Source organism: Typopeltis vanoorti, chromosome 8 (assembly GCF_054136105.1).
Source record: "Typopeltis vanoorti isolate ZY-2024b chromosome 8, IOZ_Tvanoo_1.0, whole genome shotgun sequence".
NCBI classification, from domain to species: Eukaryota; Metazoa; Arthropoda; class Arachnida; order Uropygi; family Thelyphonidae; genus Typopeltis; species Typopeltis vanoorti.
Window position 1 is genome coordinate 136,904,801 of NC_143556.1, and position 23,591 is coordinate 136,928,391.

Consider the following 23,591-nt stretch of genomic DNA (forward strand, 5'->3'; position numbering starts at 1 on the left):
TATTGATAAAAGATATTTATATGTATGCTTGTGAATGTATATAGCATTTGAAATTAGAATAGAGGCATTATCTATTGTCATAAATGTTATATATATAAAAAAAATTAGTAAATTTATATAAAAAAAATTAGACACTTCCAGCAAACTGGAAGTGTCTAATTACAGGCTAGTTTGTGTGTCATCAGTAGTTGTTAAGGTCTTGTAGAAATTAGTGAGGGACCATATGCAGCATTAGCAGATGAGGGTAATGTTATCTGTGTTGAATCAACATGGATTTGTTAAGGGGATGCTCTTGCTTTAGTAATATGATTGCCTTTTATAATAAAGTGATGAGCAGTTTATGCCTTTCCCTCATCAACTGCTCTTATAATAAAGTGACAAGAGCAGTTGATGAGGGAAAGGCATATACTGCCATTTTTTTTGGATTTAGGATAAAAATGAGAATAGAATGACTGATGCAGAGGACATAGTGGAATAGTTCAATGGACACTTTATTGGAGTATTTCATCCTGGAGAAGTAGGTTTTAATTCTAAAGGGATAGGGTGGGTTCAAGGTTTAGAGGTGCAAGAGGAGAGTGTGTTCCAAAGACTTAGTAGCCTGAATATCAGTAAAGCTGTGGGACTGGATAGTATTTCACCACTGGTTTTGAGAGAATATGCTAAAGAACTGACAGCTCCAGTGATCTGGCTTTTCAATGAAAGTCTGGGCTACAGGAAAGGTACCCAAGGAATTGAAGGAAGGTAAGATAGTGCCATTGCATAAGGGCAGTAGCACACTGGATGTGTCTAACCATAGGCCAGTTTGTGTTCCTCAATAGTTGTTTAGGTTTTGGAGAAATTAGTGAGGGACCACATACAGCGTTGGACAGATGAGGGCAATGTTATCTGTGAGAGTTGATGTGGATTCGTTAAGGGGAGCTCTTGCTTTAGTAAAATGCTTGCCTGTTATAATAAAGTGACGAGCAGTTGATGAGGGAAACGCATATACTGCCATTTTCTTGGATTTAGCGAAGGCATTTGACAGGGTGTCACATGATAAGCTGATATTTAAGTTGCAGCATATGAGTTTGGATGTCAGGTTGGTCAACTGGATTCAAGATTGGCTGTCTGATAGGTATCAGAGAGTTGTGTATGGTGGGGCAGTATCAAGGAGGCAGAAGGTTACAAGTGGGATCCCCACAGGGCTCAGTACTGGGATCTGTATTGTTTAACCTTTATACCAATGACATTGTCAATGGATTGCAGGGGATATTCAGTTGTTTGCAGATTATGTGAAGCTATGAAGGTTATTAGTAATAGTAATTAGAAGAAACACACGTATAAACCACAGTGAAAATTATTTAATTGTAAATATTTCATCCTAAGTATCTTAGGACATCATCAGTACAGTATTTAAACAAAATTAGGAATAACATACAGTTAGGGCGCATGATTACAATAGAATCTCATGAAAGCGTGCATAACGTGTTAAAGTAGTATAAAAAAAAATAATAAAAAAACATTTAATTATTTAACACAATTTTGTATGATAATTTCCCATACTTTAGGAATAGTAAGAACGTCGTTGTGGTTTAGGTTTGGTCTGTGTAGTAGGGCTTCAGAACTTTCTTTGTATAAACGTTCATGTTTAAATAAAGATCTATGTAAAAGTTTAGCCTTTTCCCAATGGATCCTATGGTTTTGATTTTCAATTCCGTGTTGAGAGAGGCCAGATTTCTGCGGTTTAAGAAGACTAATGTGGTCTTGATGTTCCGAGATGCGTTTCTGAACAGACCTACCTGTCTGTCCAAAGTAAGATAATTTGCATGAGCATGGAATCTCATAAACATGAGGTAACATCAAGGGTGAGAATTTGTCCTTAGGAGAAGGTAATAAGTTGTAAATTTGGTTGATAGGTTTGTAAGTAGTGGCAAAATTGTATTTCTTCATAATTTTAGAAAGACGTTCTGAGATGCCTTTAACGTAAGGTATGGGAATCCTTTGCACTTCTTCCTGTCTGGTTTGATGTATGCAGAAGTGACTGATGATTTTTTGAGTTGTTTTGGGATTATATCCATTTAGGATGGCTGTATTTTTGATAACTTCTAATTCCTGGTTTAAAGATTCTACAGAGGAGCAGAATTTGTGTGCTCTGGAAACTAGTGATTTAATAATGCCAGATTTCTGAGATGGATGATGAGCAGAAGAATTGTGAATGTAGCGACCTGAAGTTATCAAAAATACAGCCATCCTAAATGGATATAATCCCAGAACAACTCAAAAAATCATCAGTCACTTCTGCATACATCAAACCAAACAGGAAGAAGTGCATAGGATTCCCATACCTTATGTTAAAGGCATCTCAGAACGTCTTTCTAAAATTATGAAGAAATACAATTTTGCCACTACTTACAAACCTATCAACCAAATTTACAACTTATTACCTTCTCCTAAGGACAAATTCTCACCCTTGATGTTACCTGGTGTTTATGAGATTCGATGCTCACGCAAATTATCTTACTTTGGACAGACAAAACGCATCTCGGAACATCAAGACCACGTCTTCTTAAACCGCAGAAATCTGGCCTCTCTCAACACGGAATTGAAAATCCAAACCATAGGATCCATTGGGAAAAGGCTAAACTTTTACATAGATCTTTATTTAAACATGAACGTTTTATACAAAGAAAGTTCTGAAGCCCTACTACACAGACCAAACCTAAACCGCAACGACGTTCTTATTATTCCTAAAGTATGGGAAATTATCATACAAAGTTGTGTTAAATAATTAATGTTTTTTTTTTTTTATTGTTTTTTTTTTTTATACTACTTTAACACGTTATGCACGTTTTCATGAGATTCTATTGTAATCATGCACCCTAACTGTATGTTATTCCTAATTTTGTTTAAATACTGTACTGATTATGTCCTGAGATACTTAGGATGAAATATTTACAATTAAATAATTTTCACTGTGGTTTATATGTGTGTTTCTTCTAATTATGAACGCACCACAGGTTTCGTTATTTAAAAAAATATATATTAGTAATAGTGTAGATGTGGCAGCCCTGCAAGTGGATTTGAATAAACTAGACAGATGGGCAAATGAATGGGGGTATCGGTTTAATGCAGCAAAATATAAGGTCTTGAGGTTTGGGACACTTCATACTCTTTGCGGAGTTGTAGTGGAGAAAGTAGGAGACAAGACATCTGGGGTTGATGATTGATAGAAACCTGTAATTCAGGGGACATGTTGCAAAGATGGTGAAGGTAATCCAGAGGATTGCTGCAATACTGAGAAGGATGCTGACCTGCAGAAATAAGAGTTATCGTTCCATTATAAGAAATAAGAGTTATCGACTATTGTTCTTAAATTTGGTCTCCAGGATTTGAAGGGGATAAATTAATTGTGGAAAGGGTACAGAAGTGGATAACAAAGATGGTTTCAGGACTGTACAATGTTAGTTATGAGGATTGGCTGAGGGAATGTGGACTGCAGAATTTGGTGGATAGAAGAAAGAGAGGTGATATGATCGAGACTTTTAAACTGTTGAGAGGCAGTTACAGGGTTGGCACCAGGGAGTTCTTTCAGTTGGTGGAACTGAATTAGCGATGAGAAGGGCTATCCCTGGAAGTTACGAAAGGAAGCTGTGATCAAGAGGATGAAGAGTGGTTTCTTTGTGTGGAGGGTGGTTGAACTGTAGAATGTATTTCATGATAGAGTGGTGAGAGCAAGAACATTTAATGAGTTCAAGAAGTGGTATGATAGACTTTGTGTTTCCTAGGAAGGACTTTCCGCAATGAATCTCTTGACTCCGCGCAGGGCTGAATAATAAAAAGCTGGTCAACTCTTGCTACACCTGCATAACATCTTTTTTTTTTTTTTTTTTTTTATGTTGAGCCCATACATGAGCACTTTGTTGATTAACCTATAATATATTAGCACCATATATGGGTGTTGGGTTGGGAAAGGAGGAACTTATTTACATTTGATTTAAAAGGCTGTATATTTTCTCCAAGTATTATTTTTGACAACACCCAAATTTCCAGATAATTTTAGATTTCTCTTCTTGGAATTACCCTGACACCAAGCCTCACCTGGCATAAACACATCACAACCATTGCATCCTCAGCTTCTAAAAAACTAGGATTTCTCTTTTGCTCAAGACATTATTTCACCCCTGAATAGTTACAATACAGCAGTTGCAAGGATGAAGGCGGAGGAAATGGAACCTGTTCTGTGGGTTTCAAGGTGTACTGTGAAGAGATGTTTACTAGCAGTTGCGTGTATTCTAGTGAGCTTAGTACTAAGTGGGGGAATTATTGATGCTATTTCAGATGAACATTTCCCATGGAAATTTTTGTAGTACGGAAAGTCTGTGTGAAAGTGGGGGAGGGAGATGGTAAGAGATGGATTGATCAATCGAATTGGTTTCCTTTGTATTGAGTCAAGCGTTTTGAGGGAGCTTTTAGGGGCCCCACCCAATATGTGAGAGCAGTATTCAATAGCTGGGTAGATTTGCTATTTGTATAAGGTTATTCTGTTCAGGGGTGAAGTAATGTCCTGAGCGAAAGAAAAATCCTAGTTTTTTAGAAGCTAAGGATGCAATGGTTGGGATGTGTTTATGCCAGGTGAGGCTTGGTGTCAGGGTAATTCCAAGAAGAGAAATCTCAAATTGTCTGGATATTTGGATGTTGTCAAAAATAATACTGGGAGAAAATAGTTCATTTTTTATGAGAGATAAGATAGAACTGGGTTTTATTAGCATTGAAATTGACGAGGTTATCTGAACCCCCATTGGAGGATGGCTTGGAGATCAGAATTAAGGGAGGTGGTATTGATGTTCTGTCGATTGAAGTGAGTTGTGTAGAGTAAGGTTTAGCAAATGAAAGGGAGGAGTGCAATGTGCTGTCATCTGCAAACTGTGTATTGGGTTGGAAGTCAGCTGAAGTTGATTATTGCTATTGTCATTATCATTATCACTATTATCATTGCTGTTTTCAAGATATTTCACTATAACAAACTATCCCATTGGTTTCTCCCAGTTAGCTGTAGTGAGATTCATCTGTATAAAATGTGTGTTTAGGTTAATTTTAGGCTATAAATGAATTTCATCCCCTGTTATGAGATCACTCTTACCTGAGGCCTGAAGTGGCTTGAAAAAGTTCCATATATGTGTGTTTAGGCTTAGGTGCTGATTAGAATTCAAGATGGAATTTCATGGAGGGAAAACAGCAGAGGAAGAAAAATTAAATAAGTTTAATGTCTTCAATATTTTCTCTATCACAAAATCATTCAGGGTACAATATAAATTGTAAGAAGCATACAAGCAACAAAAAGTAAAGTAGAATTTTAAAGATGTTATGTTCAAATTAGTTTAAAATTAATCTATTTGTAATTAGTCTATGGACAAATTTTATTGTTAGTGGAATTGTTAAAATTAGAATAAGAACGAGATGCATATAAATATCATTATGTTGATAAAATTCTAAGCTGGCTTGTCTAAACAATATTCTAGTATAAAGAAAATAGAGGCAGCAGTTATTGTGAATTTACTATGGCTAGAAAACTAGCCAGGCTATTATGTTTAACCATGTAGCACAGTTAAAGTCACCAGGGGGAAACTACTTTCATTTATCAGCAACAAGAAAAATTAGTAATTATGTAACTTTTTTGCATTGTTGAAACTGAAATATTATTATTATTATCTGAGACCTACAGGGAGTCAAGAACTCATTGAGGGAAGCTATACATTACCCAAACCAACTGTCATACCTTTCTTTAAACTCATTCACACGACATGCACTCACTACTTCAACAGTCAAACAATTCCACTCACTCTCTGCTCTGTGAGAGAAAAATCTAGCCCTTATCCTTTTCTTAATAGCAAACAAACTTTACTTCAATGGATGCTCTCCCCACCTTCCATATAATGAAAAATTTCATCTGATGATATCCCATAACTCTCCATTCAGACGTTTATAGACTTCTCTCTCTCACCCCAATCTTTCTCCTGTGTCCACACACATTCTTCACAAACAATTCATTGGCAAATGTTCATTGCAGAAAAATTCTTTGTGCAGAAATCCTAAGTGCATAGGAAAATAGTAAAAGATTACAAAAATAAATAAACATTTTTATATTTGGTGCCGTTTCTCCATAACCATCCTATCACACTTCTGTAAAATATTAATATCCCATCTACAGAATCTGTAGTGTCTAAGTAGGGGGGTGGGTTTTTTTTTTTTTTTTTTTTTTTTTTTTTTTTTTTTTTTTTTTTAAAGAAATAAACAGAAATTAGGGAACTCACTGATCATTAAAATACAAAATATTAATTTCACTTTATAGGAATAAAATTATAAAAAGTGAAAGAAAATCTAAGTAAATAAATAATGCAAAAGTATAGAAAGAAACCATATTTGCTAAAATATTTCTTGTTTTGCATTTGTTTTTCATATATGTGTATCATTATAATATTATCTCAAATTTTCTTGTGGAAAATTTGCCCTGTGAAGAATATTCTTCATGATGAATATTCTGCCACTAAATTTTCCTGCAAAGTGGTTTTCCGTTTCAAGCTCCATAGACTATTAATCATAGTTTGTAGCCCACGTATTAGCAATCTGTCCTCATGATCTAAATTCTGTAATCCTGATAACTCTGTACCTATTCCACAGCTTCTTTATCTCCTTGGAACATAGGAGATGCCAGCCTGGTTGGCCAAGTGGTTAGTGTATCCATTCTCCAGCCAAGAGTCTGCTGGTTCAAATCTTGTCATGGGCATGGATCTTTTGATTGTCTTAACTTTGTGGAAAGGGAATCTGTGACCCAACCACTTCTTCTAGCAGGAGGTTTCACTCCCAAAACTCTAAGAGGTATAGGAGTGACCATATTACATCCTGTGATGAAAAATGTGAATAACTAACACAGGAGACCAAATCTGTGCATAGTAGTTTAGGTGTTGGCCTGGCAAGGTTCTCTTCAACTATTCAATTAGTTGTATTTTCAGTTTTTGCTATGTAATTTTTGAACTTCAGATACCTATCCACCGTTGTGTCAAGATCCCTGACCATATCAGTTTCTTGTAGCATAACTCCACTAATATAATACACCATTGGATATCTCATCATGCCAAAGCACATAACTTTATACTTACTAACACTGAACTGAAGCCATTTTAATTGCCCAAATTTCCACCATATTCAAATCATTTTGTAAGTGCTGGATATTAATAGCATCCCTGATTGCCCTGCCTATGTTTGCATCATCAGCAAACTATTGAACATATCCCGTTAAATTCTTCCTAATGTTATTGATGTAAATGTTGAACAATAATTGTCAAAGGACAGAACCCTGGGGTATACTACTCACATTCAACTCCACATTCAACGTGTCAGCTGATGAATTGCACAACTTCAAGTGCAGGGAATCAATGATTGTTGACCTGCGATGACCCAATTTGCCATTCCAGATCAACAATCAGTGATACCGTACTAAGATGGAATATCGTTAACAATTTGCTGAACAGATAGAGTTGCAATATGGCATCCTATCAGAACACCTCTTTTACACTCTGTCAGTCCCCTTCTTGCAGCCATTTAACCCAGACATAGTTGCATTGACTTGGGAGCATTATATTCCTCCAATTTATACTGGCTACAAGCATGTGATTTGTGTAATGCCATGATGCACCTTTGCCGTTGGGAGGGGGGGGGGGGGTTGTAGACTTCTTTCCAAGCAGTGTATATCTTAGCAAAGTGAGCACTTATTGATTGAACAATGCCATTATCTTCTGACACTAGAGTACCATCTACATTCTATAAAGTTATTCTTCTACCTTCATTCTTTCTTTTACTTGCAGTTCTAGTACAGTTCTTTCACTGCTTGGTTCGTTTAACAGTCTTTCAGAGTAATTACTCCAGACATCTAGGATATCTTTATCTTCAGTTTTCATGTCGCCTTTATCATCTTTGATTTCCTTTACAGTATTCTTTCTGCCATTTCTAAGCTTCAATGGCCTCCAGAACATTTTGCCACCTTCCTGATATTTATTTTCAATATTCTTATCAAAGTCTTCCCATGACTTTTGTTTAGCTACTTTTACACATAGCTGAGCTCTCTTACATTTTACTCTATATTCTTTTAGGGCATCGGCAGACTTATTTGCTTGGAACTTTTGGTATGCTTTCTTCTTTTCCAGGACTGCTTCTTTAACTTATTGTGTCTACCATGATATTCTTATTTTTCTATCCTTGCAGACAACTTCATCACATACCTCAATGAAACTTTTCTTATTTCTAATCTTCTCTCCATGTGAACTTGTGCACATCTTTATGTTGAAACATGGTGTTAGTAATGACTAGTCCAATTACTGAGCAGAGGTCCAGCAAATACCTACCATTATTATTAGCTTTGCCATTTTCCCAAAAAGTTCCTATATGCTTGGCGAGATTCATTTCGTACTCTGATGTTCAGGTCACCAACGTGACCACTTTTTCTATTTTATTTGTCAGCTGCCTGTTCTAATGACTCAAAAAAAAAACTCCTTCCTTAGAAGAACCTTCTGTGGAACCATAGGCACAAATAAGTTTCATTGCCCATGTCCCTATTTTGAAGTTTGCCCAAATAACTACTTGAAACTACCTTCCAATCAAGAAGTTTATCTTCATGTTTGGTGTTGAATGCTCTTGCTACTCCTTCCTTTCCTTGATTATTATTATCACCTGAAAATAACATCCTGTACTTATTATTTAGTAAGATCTCACCTGTTTGTCTTCTTTGTTTCAGTAATGCCAATTATGTCCATGTCATACTTTTCCAATTCTTCGGCTAGTTCAATTTCCTTTCCATCAATACTCTTATATTGATGGTTCCTATCTTCAGTTCTTCTGATGGCAGGTTTATTCTTCTTCTAGATGTTGAGTTGGGGCTTGTTCAAGAAGCTGACTTTTCACTGTTCACCTTGGTTCCCTGACAAAAACAGTGGTGGCCTTATTTAACCAGGCAGTGCTCCAGTTGGCATGAAATCTCATGTTGTACCATCATATGCATTTGTGGTTTAAGCCAATAGAGAATACAATTTATTCGGCTAAGTCACAATTTGCCAGCTCATTCTTGTTCATTCAGTAGATACCTACTAACTGCATGCACCCTGTGAAAGTGAGAATTGGACATTAGGTCAGAAGCCCAGTTGGTTCTCTGCATTCCTGAAAGGTGATGTGGAAGTCTTCTCCCAGTTATTTGTCTTTGACCCTTAAGCGACCCCTATTTCAATTGCACCACAGATAAATACATCTTGTCCACTATTACTGAACTGTTCTTTGCTGTTTGTGATGCCCAGCTGTTATGACATCAGTCATGCAGTTGCAGTGAATTAAACCACAGAGTATGCTATACTGTGATAGGAGTAGACAGCTGAAGCTGTCTACTCCTATCACAGTATAGCACAGTATACTCCTATGCAGAGAACCAACTGGTCAGAAGCCCAGTTGGTTCTCTGCATTCCTGAAAGGCGATGTGGAAGTCTTCTCCCAGTTATTTGTCTTTGACCCTTAAGCGACCCCTATTTCAATTGCACCACAGATAAATACATCTTGTCCCCTATTACTGAACTGTTCTTTGCTGTTTGTGATGCCCAGCTGTTATGACATCAGTCATGCAGTTGCAGTGAATTAAACCACAGAGTATGCTATACTGTGATAGGAGTAGACAGCTGATGGACATAAAAACATTCAGAGAAGGGAGAAAGAACTCTCCATCTTTATGTAAAAAGATAAAGGAGAGCATTCCCTTAAAACAATGTTTCTCAAAGTGTGGTACGCCTACCCCCGGGGGGTACACGAAAGGTCTTTAGGGGGTACGTGTAATTTTCGGCTAGCCATCATTAACGCATGGAATCATTATATTTCTCAACAAATAGTGCATTTAGAGACAACTGGGATAAAAACAGCACTAACTAATGAATCCCTTCTTCCCCTCCAACAGAAACTGCTGTATAGACTCAAGCAAAACCATATGTTGCCGGTGCAACGTATGGTTTTGCTTGACACCACCCTGCCGTGAACATGTTAAAACTATGAAATATACAGTGAATGTGTTTCAGATATTATAGAATTCGGTTGAAGAGAATTAGCATTTCAACTCAACTGTTGAAATGCTAATTTGTCTTTGGTTCTTGTGATCTTTTGTTAATGCTGCACCAATCATATGCACGTGTTCATAGCTGCTCCACATATCTCAAGTATTGTAAATTACTGGTAATTTTTGCTTGAAATAATGGGAAAGAAGATGAAGCTATTTGGGTAAATGACTTTGACAATGCACACAAGGAAACTGTTCTCGATGCCAAAAGTAGCGATAGTGAGCAGGAGCTTCTTGGTAAGTCACACAATTTGCAGTTTTTTTTTTCCTGAAAACTTTAGTTTCCGAAAATCTGCATATATCTCGCACCACGATTTTTGCTATAATTTGGGAAAAAAGTGCTAGTTATATTCGAGTAAATACGGTAATTTTTTTTTTGCTTTCAAAATTCTTAAGTATGGATCATTGGTTAAAGATTGGATTTACAAAACCCACAAAAGAGAGCAATATAGCAAATACAAGTAGCTGTAAGCAACAAGAAAACGTTGATATTGCATCTGGATCAAATGAAATTGATAAGGGTGTGTCGTCTGACATCACTAGAGAACCAACTTGGAGGAAGATGAAAAATCTTCGTAAGTATGATATGAATTACTTGAAATGTAGAATTTCATGGATAGGAAATGAAGAGAAACCTATTCTAAGTTTTGTTCTATTAAAAATAAATCATATTTTTTGTTTACATGAACATATAATTTCAAATAAAACAGACATTTACAATGAAATATACTTTATTTATTTATTATTTCATAAGGGGTACTTGGTAATAATGAAAATTTAAGAAGGGGTACGTGGATATCTGAAGTTTGAGAAACACTGCCTTAAAAGAATACATATTTGTTTTAAGGGACTGTGTTCTTTTAAGAATACATATAAGGAATATCAGTTTCCTTTGGTTGCTATTTTTAGAGTTACTATAGATAAATTAATTAACCTTTAGTGGAAAATGTGATCTGAACTTTTGCTGTTGAACATTCAAACATATAAGTGATATTTTTGAACTACTATTAAATTAAATACTCAGAAAAGTCTCAAAGTATTGTGTTTAGCTTGCGAATACAATAATTTATACATTTAGTTCCTTCTGAAACAGATAAAATATTTATAGCAAATGTAGGCAGTGTAAATAACTTCAAAGTTCATTATGATAGACATGTTGCTGGTTGAGTAGGCCTCCTACGATGAGTCCGTTGACTCCATGGAGGCTACCAAAATAATAATAATAATAATAATAAAAACAGTAGGAAATGTTGCTTGATAATCATATACAGATATGATTGTTATTGTTCTCTGTGTGATTATACAAGCAATATTTCCTACTGTTTTTATTATTATTATTATTTTGGTAGCCTCCATGGAGTCAACAGACTCATCGTAGTAGGCCTACTCAACCAGCAACATGTCTATCATAATGAGCTTTGAAGTTATTTACACTGCTTGCATTTATAATGCACTCCAGCAATGCATTCTACCACCAACAACTCTCTAGAAAAAATCTACTCCTCACATCCTGCTTCACCACATCTTTATACAACTTCTAGTGATGGGCTCTCGTTCTTTCCATCTAAACATCCACTCCTTTCATAATTTCTTTTGAATTAATCTGATAAAATCCCTTTACTAACTTGAAGATGTCTATTATATCTCCTCTTTCCTCCTATTCAACAACCTCTGTAAATCCACATTCCCTCAAATGCTCTTCATAACCATCACTCCAGAGTCCCAATATCATTTGGTCATTCACCTTTGAACCCTCTCTAGTGCTTCCACATCACAATGCAAACCAGGTGACCAAATCTAAGAATAATAGTCCATATGTGGCCTGAATTCCTTATATAGAGGAACCCCCCCCCCCCTTATCTTTACACATCAATGTGCCTTTTATCATAGCAACAATACGATGTGCAGTCTTGGAACACTTGTTATGTGCCCTCAGAACTTTAGACTTTAGTCCATTGTCTGCCATCCCTTAAAAGATCCCGAATCTGATCCACTTCCTAATGTACAGCTCCACCAGTACAGTACAATACGTAGCCTTATATCTCTGTATCCCAAAGTGTAATACCTTGGATTTATTAATATTAAAAGAGCAATTCCACTCATTTGTCCAAGCTAAAAGTCTATTCACATCTTCCTGTAGAGGATTAACATCAATACTCTTGATAATTCTACCTAACTCTGCATCATCAGCAAACATTTGAAGATCCACAGTCAATTCACATGAAATATCATTAATAAATAAGATAAACAGTAGGGGACAAGAACAGAGCCTTGAGATGCCACTGGTCACCTTCTTTTCTGAGATACTGCTCCATCATACACAACTTGCTGGTATTGTTCAGAGAACCAATCTTTAATCCATCTAACCAATATACTGTCTATTCCTATTTCTTTGCAGCTTGTACACTAACGTTTTTTTTTCTTTTTCAATGTCTACTTCAACAAACTGTCAGGCTAGTCACTTCAGAGATTTCCATTTCTTTTTTCATAAACTGTACTGGGTAGGTTTCTTTTTTTATTCATTTTTTTCTAAATCTTCTCTTAACTGGTCTCTTTGCATTTTCCATGATCTTAGTCTATTCCTCTCAATTTTCATTTCATACATTCTTCTAAATTCATTCTCATTATATGCCTAACTCATTTCTTCATGGAAGAGTTTGCAAACATATTTCAATACTTTCTAGTCTTAAAACATTCCTGACTGTATTAAGTCTGTATTTCTTGTTCTATCTTTTCTGTTTTTGCCAGCATTGTCCTTAAAGTTTTCATTTCCATTGTCTGTATTCTACCTATTTCTTTCTTTGATTTCAGAAGTATACTTTGAAAGTATACTTCCCAAATATCTGAAGCTTTTGCAACTCTTGAAGACTTGCCCATTGTGTCCAACACCCTTAAGGTTTACATATTCTTCTGTAGCTCTATTTCTGAATGTGCTCAAATCATGAAATCTGCAAACACAGATGTTTTCCTTTTCTAGTCACTAACCATATCTAGGACAACACTATTCATCACCACAATGAACAGCATCAGAAAGAACATATTTTCTTGTCACTTCCATTGTCCAATGGCATTTGAGTGGTTATTTTAAGAGTGCTGAAGCAGTTATAAACTGTCCAAAGTTAAATCAGAATGACTACCTCTATATTGCCAAGATATGGGAGAGGCTCCTCATAAATGGTAACCAGTAGCGCATCCCTGCTTTTTTTTAAATATAATTCTGTTAATTATCTACATTTCGTAGCACCTATCAGGCAGCACTCCAGGCTATGGCTCATCTCTGTAAATAGTATTAACATTCTTTGTTCTAGCTTAACCTGGTAATTATGCTGATGCACTGGTGATGGCCAGTTAGTTTCTGATCAAAATATTTGCAATAATCAAAACTATTATTTATTCTTTTGAATACTTGTATCGAATAAACTATTACTGCTTTTCCTATGCCTAATTTCTGCAAATCATGAAATGTGATAAATATGCTCTTTCCAAATTCCCTGTGTATCTGTCATTTCCCTTGCAGCAAAAATCAACTCAACAGTTGATCAGCTTAAATTAAGGGGATAAAAATCCCTTATTATTTTACAGCCAGTATGTGAGACTCTAAGATCGAAAACTACGATCTACGAGTTTCATGCCGAAGAACTATTGGCGAATCCAAGCGTAAGTGACCGCTTGGTAGTACAACCAAGGCAATTTGAAGCAAAGGTGGAGCAAGCTCCCTCACTATCCTTGATATTTTCTCATAATGTGAAAACACAGCTCCTAGGAGATGTAATATTGTTTTACATTATGAGGAGAGGTCACTACCCCAGTGGCGCACCCAGAAGGGGGGGGAAAGGGGCCCGGACACCCCCAAAGAAAAGAAAAAAACACTAGAAAAATTTCCAAAAATCTTTTCCTAATTGAAATTCATTTTTTTTTATTTATGTTGTGTGCTACTTATGAATTAGCGATCACTGCAGATGCTCAGTTATAGGTCATATGCAATGTGTAGTGTGTATTCGCAAAACGTCTACTCAACTCGTCCCCCCAAAGGTTAAATCCTAAGCGCTTGGCCCCCTCCAAGATTAAATCCTGAGTGCGCCACTGCACTACCCAGACCGGTTTCAACCTTTTTTGTGGTCTCATCAGTGAGTAGGTAGACCTGGATGATATCAAAGTTTAAGTGAAAAGAACTTGCATACCATCACTATACGAATGCCAGAGTGGTGTGCATATATATTTTATATAATTAAGATGAAAAGCCAAATGGCTATATTTTCTGGCAAAGTTAGTTAAATTAAGGGGATAAAAATCCCTTATTATTTTACAGCCAGTATGCGAAACTCTAAGATCGAAATCTACAAGTTTCATGCCGAAGAACTATCGACAAATCCAAGCATAAGTGTGACCACTTGGTAGTACAACACCAAGGCAACTCGAAGCAAAGGTGGAGCAAGCTCCCTCACTATCCTTGATATTTTCTCATAATGTGAAAACGCAGCTCCTAGGAGATGTAATACTGCTTACGAGTTATTTACATCACTCGTAGATCGTAGTTTTCGATCTTAGAGTTTCGCATACTGGCTGTAAAATAATAAGGGATTTTTATCCCCTTACTTTAACTAACTTCGCCAGAAAATATTGCCGTTTGGCTTTTCATCTTAGTTGATCAGCTTTTTTTCTAGAACCAAACTACTCTTCTCTTATATCTTGCACTATTTTCTCTCTTGTTCACATTATCATTTCATAAATCTTTGCGCAGTGACATAATGTTATTCCTGTAAAGTTTCTACACTGGCTGCTTCTTGAGCCACCTTTATATATTGTAAGCTGTAAACAAACCCTGTTTCCCTATTATCTTTTTCATTATATTCATTCCAGTTCCTTCCACTATTATGAATAATGTTCATATCATATTACTGAAATATTATTGATAGTACTACATGAAAAGAGCACATTATTAAGTGGCCATATTATTAAGTTAGTATTTAAAAATGTCAACAGATTTAACATTTTTAAATACTAACAATGTCCATTTCCATCATATTTCGTAGTATTTTCTCTATTTTCTATTTTCTACCATCTATTTTCTCCCCTCATCTTTCTCATATGTATATGAGTGTTTGACTATTTCTCTCTTATTCCATATAAATTTATTCATTTGCTTTTGTATCATACCAGCTTTGCTAATTCTGTTGTCTATTTCCATACTTAATTTATTGTCTTCACTAAAAATTGTGGCTAAATAGCTGAAATGTTTTTACTTTTTCTGAGATTATCTATTCTGGATGCATTTAATCATATCAATGTTGTTATAATTAATGTTATTACGGGCAACTCCAAGGACTCCTTAGACTCCTCGAGGGAGGCCCTAAACATCATATCAAGAACAACTATTTGCCATTCGCACAGTATCTATCATACTTTGCTTTTAACTCATTCACAGTCATGGTATCCACAACAAACTCTGGCAGCTTATTCCACTCATTTACCACTCTCCAAGTAAAAAACCTAGTTCTAACACCCTTGCTAACTACACTCTTGCTCAGTTTCCATGGATGGCCCCTAGTTCTCCCATCACCAGACCTGTTCTGAAAACTTTACTCTAAATTAATTTTGTAAAAATCCTTCAGTAATTTGAATTCTCAATCATATCGCCCCTTTTCTGCCTATCAACCAGTTTCTGTAACCCACAGATTTTCAACCTGTTCTCATAAGGTTCATTCCATAGATCAGCTATCATCTTGGTCACCTGCCTCTGGATCCTCTCTACCTCCTCCCCATCAAGAAGAAACTCAGTGGCCTAGATCTAGGCACAGTAGTCAAGATGGGGTCTTATTAAGGCTCAATAAAGAGGAACAATAACTTGCTTATCTCTGCTTGTCAAAGTATTCTTCAGTAACCAAGTGATCTGATGAGCTGATTTAGCCACTTTTGCTATGTGCCCCCTAAACTTCAACTCCCTATCCACCAACACACCCAAATATCTGGCTTCATCAACCTCCTGGAGTACAGTTCTGCCAATGTGGTATACTGCTGCTAATTTTTTCACCCCAAAATGCATAACCTTGCACTTTGCTACATTAAACTGACATCCATTCTCATTAGCCCAGACTGCCAAGCTATATTCCTGTTTATTTTCATAGTCTGCCTTTTTATTGCTGATTTTCAGATTCAAATTTATTATAGCAAGTTTAGTTAGGAAATCCTGAAGGCTTGTACTGGATTTATTTATAAGCAGAGCATCCTGTTTATTTTCATAGTCTGCCTTTTTATTGCTGATTTTCAGATTCAAATTTATTATAGCAAGTTTAGTTAGGAAATCCTGAAGGCTTGTACTGGATTTATTTATAAGCAGAGCATCATCTGCATAAGGTAAAGAGCGAGATTAACATTATCAATTCTGATATCGGCTTTGATGCCACTTTTGTTCATGTGATACGTGAAGATAATGTGCACCATTGTCTCACACATTATTTCACATCAGACCATTTTTTCTCTTATTCCTTTAGCTCTCTTGACTTACAACTTAAATCTGGATCTACAAAACTTAAATACAGATCCTGCATATATTCCCATGATTTTCTCAACTATTTATCTTAAAGTGAAATTCTGTATTCCTGACAACTTCTGTTTGTCAAGAGCCCAGATTTTCTTCTCCAAGCTTCTCTTTCACAATTTTTGTTAGCCTTTTTCTCAAATACACTTGCATAAATCTTACCAGGGACAGAACACTGAATTCTCTCATTCATTTTTATTTCCTTTTTTTTATACATGGGTATTATGGGAGCTCTACTCCAGTCTGAAATTTGATCTTCTGACTGGGCTATCTGAATTATACAATGTAGCCATTGTAAAGCTTTTATACCTCCATATTTGGGCATTTCTGGTTTAATATCATCTACTTTTACTGCTTTTCTACAAGAAAGATTTTTGATGTTGTTTTCTACTTCAAGGACTGATGTGTTCCTGGTTGCATTCCTCTTGAATATTTTCTATCACTGTGCTATCAGTGCATGTTTTGTGTAATTTCAACTTCATTATAACATCCACTAACTCTCCTTTAGTTTCAGCATGTTCAATGTTCCTATTCTCAGTTTCCTATCCAATCAGTCTTAAATATTTACATCTGAGCATCTTTGATTCCTTCTTTTCTTTCTTTCTTTTCATCTTAAATAAATCCAATAAATCAAAAAGAAAAAAAAGTTGGTCCTTGTTGGAGAACTAAAGAGTAGAGTAGGAAATAACCAGACATACAGAAAAGTTTTGGAAAAAATTGGAGAAAAGAGCAAAACTAATAATGCTAAATACCTTTTGGATTCCTGCTCAGTACATGGACCAGTTATTACTAACACTATGATCCAACATAAAAATGTTCACCGATTCACATGGAAAGAAGATGCAAGAAAAGTCCCATTGACTATGTTATAGTTAATAGCAATGTTTTCCCACTGGTTCAAGGTCACAAGGATATACAGAGAATTGGAAATAGGAAGTCATCACTATTTAGTTTTGAGCAGGATAAAATTGATCATTCTTAGCGTAATAATTATTCTTATCCTGCCTGATGGACGTATGTTGGACATTTTTATGGGCTATTGCTCACAATATTGTTAATGCATTAACTTACCCAGCCAACAAGGTTGCAGACATATGAATGCTTTCAGAGTTCTGATTGGAATGTCGTTAATGACGTCAATTGACAGAGTTAACAAAGCTAGTGATTGGCCCTCAATTTTTGGTCTAAAAATTCGGAAAAATACAGTAATTACTTTTTAATTTCAAAGGGCAAAATGTAATATAGTTACATTTTGTCCTTGCATTGCACAGTTCAGCATGCAAAGACACCACTCCTCACCCTCTTGCTCACAGCTTCCTTTCGTAACTTCCAGGAATGGCCCCTTGTCATCGCTACTTCCTGCTGTTCCACCAAGCGAAAGAACTCCCCAATGTGAATCCTGTAACTACTTCTCAATAGTTTAAAAGACTCAATCATATCACCTCTCCTTCTTCTATCTACCTCACTGCAGTCCACATTCTCTCAGCCGATCCTCATAACTAACATTGTACAGTCCTGAAACCATCTTTATCCATCTCTGTACCCTTTCCCACAGTTAATTTATCTCCTTCAAATTCTGAAGACCAAATTTACGAACAATAGTCTAAGTGTGGTCTGATCAGGGTCTTATACAATGGAACGGTAACTCTTTTATCTCTGCAGGTCAGTGTCCTTCTCATTATTGCAGCAATCCTTTGTGTTAACTTCACCACCTTTGCAATATCATCACCCCAGATCTCTTGTCTCCCCTACTTCCTCCAGTACAGCTCCTCCAATTGAGTATGCAGCCTCCCATCGATGTATCCCAAACTTCAAGACTTTACATTTTGCTGCATTAAACCAATACCGACATTCATTTGCCCATCTGTCTAGTTTATTCAAATCCTCTTACAGGGCTGCCATATCTGCACTATTACTAATAATCCTTCCCAGCTTCACATCATCTGAAAACAACTGAATATCCCCCTGCAATCCATTGACAATGTCATTGATATAAAGGTTAAACAATATAGGTCCCAGTACGGATCCTGTGGGACCCCACTTGTAACGTTCTGCCTCCTTGATACTTCCCCACCATACACAACTATTTGATATCTATCAGACAGCTAATCCTGAATCCAGTTGACTAACCCGACATCTAAACCCATGTGCTGTAACTTAAAAACTTAGATATCAGCTTATCTGTGGCACCGTGTCAAATGCCTTTGCCAAATCCAAAAAAAATGGCAGTATATGCCTTTCTCTCATTAACTGCTCTTGTCACTTTATTATAAAAAGCAATCGTATTACTAAAGCAAGAGTGCCCCTTAACAAATCCTTGTTGACTGACTTTCACAGATAACATTACCCTCATCTGCCAATGCTGTATGTGATCCCTCATTAATTTCTCCAAGATCTTAACTACTGATGAAACACAAACTGGCCAATAATTACACACATCCAATCTGCTACTGCCCTTATGCAATGGCACTATCTTACCTTCCTGCCATTCCTTGAGTACCTTTCTCGTAGCCAGACTTTCATTAAAAAGCCTATTCAATGGAGCTGTCAGTTCTTTAGCACATTCTCTCAAAACACTGGTGAAATACCATCCAGTTCCACAGTTTTACTGACATCCAGAGTACTCCGTATTTGGAACACACTCTCCTCTTGCACCTCGAACCTGTCCTATCCCTCTAGTATTAAAACCTACTTCTCCAGGATGAAATACTCCAATAAAGTGCTCATTGAACAACCCACTATGTCCTCTGTATCAGTCACTCTATTCCCATTTTTATCCCACAATGTCATTCTTCCACAATCATTTCTCCTCCTACTGGCCACATAGTTAAAAAAATTCCCTAGGATTTTGTTTGGATCGTAATGCCAATCTTTTCATATTCCAGTTTTGCCTTCCTCACCATTCTGGTAACTCTCCTTGCCCAAGTCTTATATTTTTCATGCATCTGCTCTCCACCCCTCTCCTTATCTCTTACATAACCTCTTTTTTACCTGCAGTTACTGTTTAATATTGTTTGTCGTTCACCTTACACCAAACTGTGTCCGCTGCTTCACTCGTAGAATACAGCTTACTATTACTGCTAACAAATATTCCTTCACAATTTTCCAAGCACTAATGATCCAGCCTTCCAATTATGCCCTCCATGGAACTGCCCCAAGTTGATATCTAAGACTATTATAATCACATGCCTTATAATTCCACATACGTTCCCTTTTCCTTGATACTCCTGCAAATATTCATTTTTCAAGTCAAAACCCACATGGTCATTCTCTCCAGCTGGGGGGGGGGAAAGAAAGATGTCATCTCAGTTATTATCAGCTCTTCTAATGCTATGACCAAATCTAAACGTCTTGAACCTCTTGTTCCCTCTATTACATGTTGCCTAAAACATTTGTCCCTCAAGAATTCTAGAAATTCCATTCCCTTATTACTGCATGTGTTTTCATCTTCCCAGCTTATACTACTGTAGTTAAGATCTCCCATAACAATCATTCTTCTTTCACTTGCCAAGCTGAACTGCCTAAACATCTCCTACTCCTTACCTTTTCTGCTCATTGGTTTGTAGCAGCACCACACTAAATATCCTGTCTTGCTCACCTCTACCTCACACCATATGCTTTCAAACCATTACTGTCCTTCCAAAGCCTCCACTCTTAGAGGACAAAAGTCATCACTTATCATAAGCAGTACTCCACCACCGCATTTTCCCTTCCTATCCTGCTGAAAAATGCTGTACCCTGCTACTCCTGTTCCTGTTGTTATATCATCTTCCATTAACGTCTCAGAGATCCCAATAATCTTTGGCCAGGCTGATGCTATCACTGCCACCAATTCATCTCCTTTATTCCAGATACTCCTGGCATTGGTATAACGCATAAAAATGTCACTGCTTCTATACCTATCACTATCCCCTCCAAACTCCACTGGACTCGGTGTTACTTGATGTCGTCCCTCTTCCCACAAGAGGCCAACACTGCTACCATCCACCCCAGGAATTCTAGTTTCCCTGCATTGGCACGCCGACTTGTTCAGAAAACAGCAATCTCTCAAGTTGCTTATATCCTTCCTCATTCAAATGCAAGCAGTCTCTCGCATACAGTTCCTTTCTGTCCTCAAATACCCTCCGAGCATCCATATATTCCAATCTTCTCTTCTGACTGTTATGCTATTCATTATTACTGCTCTTCTGCTCAGCTCGTCATTATTATACCTGGGTAACACACTATCTTTCCTCTCTGCATTTTCTTTTGTACATCCTCAAGCATGAATCGCCTCACCACCCGATTTACACTTCCCCTTAAGTCATTTGTGCCCACCATCACAATCATCTCTTTCCCCGCTTAATTGCCATAGGCACACTTTCTATCGTTCATGCAGGCAAACACTTCTATGGCATTCTATCTTGCAGACCAAGGATCATCGAGTCTCCATACATCACACCTTTTACCACTCTGTTCCTTGATTGCTCACCTGCATCTTTCACTCTCTCTTCTCTAACCCTTTCTCTCTGTGTTTTCACTCTATCCCTGGTTCCAGCACTCCTCACATTCCTCTCTCCGACTGTTTCCATTCTTTCCTCTTCTATCATTCCCATAACATTCTTATTCCCTCTCTTCTACTGTTTCTCTTCTCTTCTATCATTCCCATAACTCTCTCTCACTCCTCTGATTCACCTTGCATTTCTCTTCCATTTGCCTAATCTCATCTTTGATACTTCTCATCTCATTCCTGAGACATTCCACCTCCTCTTTCAGCTCATCTCTCTCTCTCTCTGCAAGTTAGCCATTCATCCTCCCAATCAAGACCTTCTCTGAAAACTTCACAATCATTCAAGCCTTCCACGCTTTCCACTCTTATTTTTTCATTCATATTTTGCTCATTATTCTCACCCTCTATCACAGTACTCATCTCTCTAGGTTGAGATTCTTCCATCCCGGATGCAATGAGGTCGGTTATGGTAATATCTAACTCGCTGAGTTCCTCCCATTGCCTACATTTTGTGCATATATGTACTCCCCCTTTTCTCACCTGCCACATATCCAACTGCTGGGATGCATACATACCACAAGCGCTGCATGCCACAAAATTCTGTAGTATGTTACGCAAAATGGGGGGAGGACTTGGTGACACGTCATTTGTAATTTGAGCTGTGGCTTCTGCCATCGTTCAAATAGTGACGAGGAACTACTACAACCAAACACTAAATACTAAACCCTCTCCTATAGTATGTTATACACCAGTGCTTCCCAAACTTCTGGATGTCAGAGCCCCCTTTGGAAAAATTAAAATATTTCACAGCCCCCCCCCTTGAAAAAAATCGTAATATAGACATATATTATTATAATATTTATTGTATTTATATTCAATACAAAACATATTCAGCGAATATTGTAAAAATCAAATGCAAATATTACATTTTTTAGCATCTTACATACACATTTGGCATGGCACATTATCTCATATTTTATTATATAGATCGATATATTGTTATTGTACATTTGCAGTACAAGCACATGAAACGTAAAACGATTAGTAATAAAGAAAGAATTAATAACATAAAAGAAGTTTAATAACAATTTAATGTGATGGATGTGTTTCAATACTGCTACATCAATATCAGGTGAAATATTTGAAACTGCAATTCTTAGATTTCTGCTTTGAAATGAAACTTATATGAATAAGCATATATTTACTAATATTCATTAAGCATCGAAATATGCAGGAAGCAAAATTTGTGAACCTGCACCAATGTGTGATTTTTTTTTCCATTAAAATATTAAAAAATAACAAAAAAGAAATAATAAAAATTAAATATGTTTCTTTTAAGATAAAAAAAAATCTACTTAATCTTAAAATATTTTCAATTTGTTTTCATTATTTCATGGCCCTCTCAACAAAACCTATAGCCCCAAGGGGGCCCTGGCGCACAGTTTGGGAAGCGGTGTTATACACTACTGCAAACTAATGTACTTATGCAATACTATATTTAACTATACCAAATTTTAATATAGTTAAATATAGTTTATACTTAAACTATATTTAACTATACTAAATAACTAACGAAAACTTATCATCTCCTCCACCGCAGATGCATCTGACTCTGACCTCACCTTCTTGTTAACCCCAAAATACCAATATAAACAACTAAATTCGAAAACCAGCACCACTGGAGGACACTTGTGTTACTGAATTATATTTGTATTTGAAATTTTAGGAATTGATAATTTAGAAATAGAATTTAAAAGTTCATTCATATGGACTAATAAATTTAAAGACATGCACAGGGAGCTAGAGAAACATACCAAAAATCAAAATGTTGAGGGAATATCAATTCCCTCAACATTTATAATAATGAAACAAAGTCATAGCTATTCTCTCAGTATTTGCTCATCATATATATGCAAGCAAATATTTTCTCAAATGTATTACATTTTAAATCCACTATGAAGTTAAAAACAATTGTTAGTTTTCTGTCTAAAAGTTTTCAGTAATGAACCAAATTTAAATATCTTGTACAAGGATAAATAAACCGAGAAAGACATTAAAATTGTGTTTAAAATAATATTTTTCTATTGTTTCATTTTATATATACATTTCTTTATATTATAGCTACGGAGTCTTTTTGCATCTCCCTTATATATTTTTGTGATAATTTATATATAAATTTGTGATTTAAGAATATTTATTTGTGTGTGGAATATCGAAATATGGTTTAAAAGATTTTGTACTATTTTTTACATATTCATTTATAAGAAGAATAAAGTTTTGTTTTTCTGTAATGCTTAATACTTATGAACTGTATTTTTTTTACTACCCCCCCCCCATGTGAACTGTGTCTTAACAATGATTGAGCTTAATATGTTAAAGGCAAGACGAGACTAGGTGAAATTTGCATATTTTGTGAGATATTTATACTTATCAAAAATCAGGAG

The 23,591-nt window shown here is 36.2% G+C and overlaps 1 protein-coding gene across 1 annotated transcript in view; it reads left to right on the forward strand.

Annotated features, from left to right (window-relative positions):
* The window catches only part of how (protein held out wings), a 208,414-nt gene that overhangs the window by 132,790 nt on the left and 52,033 nt on the right, over nucleotides 1–23,591 (forward strand). The window lies entirely within an intron of this gene.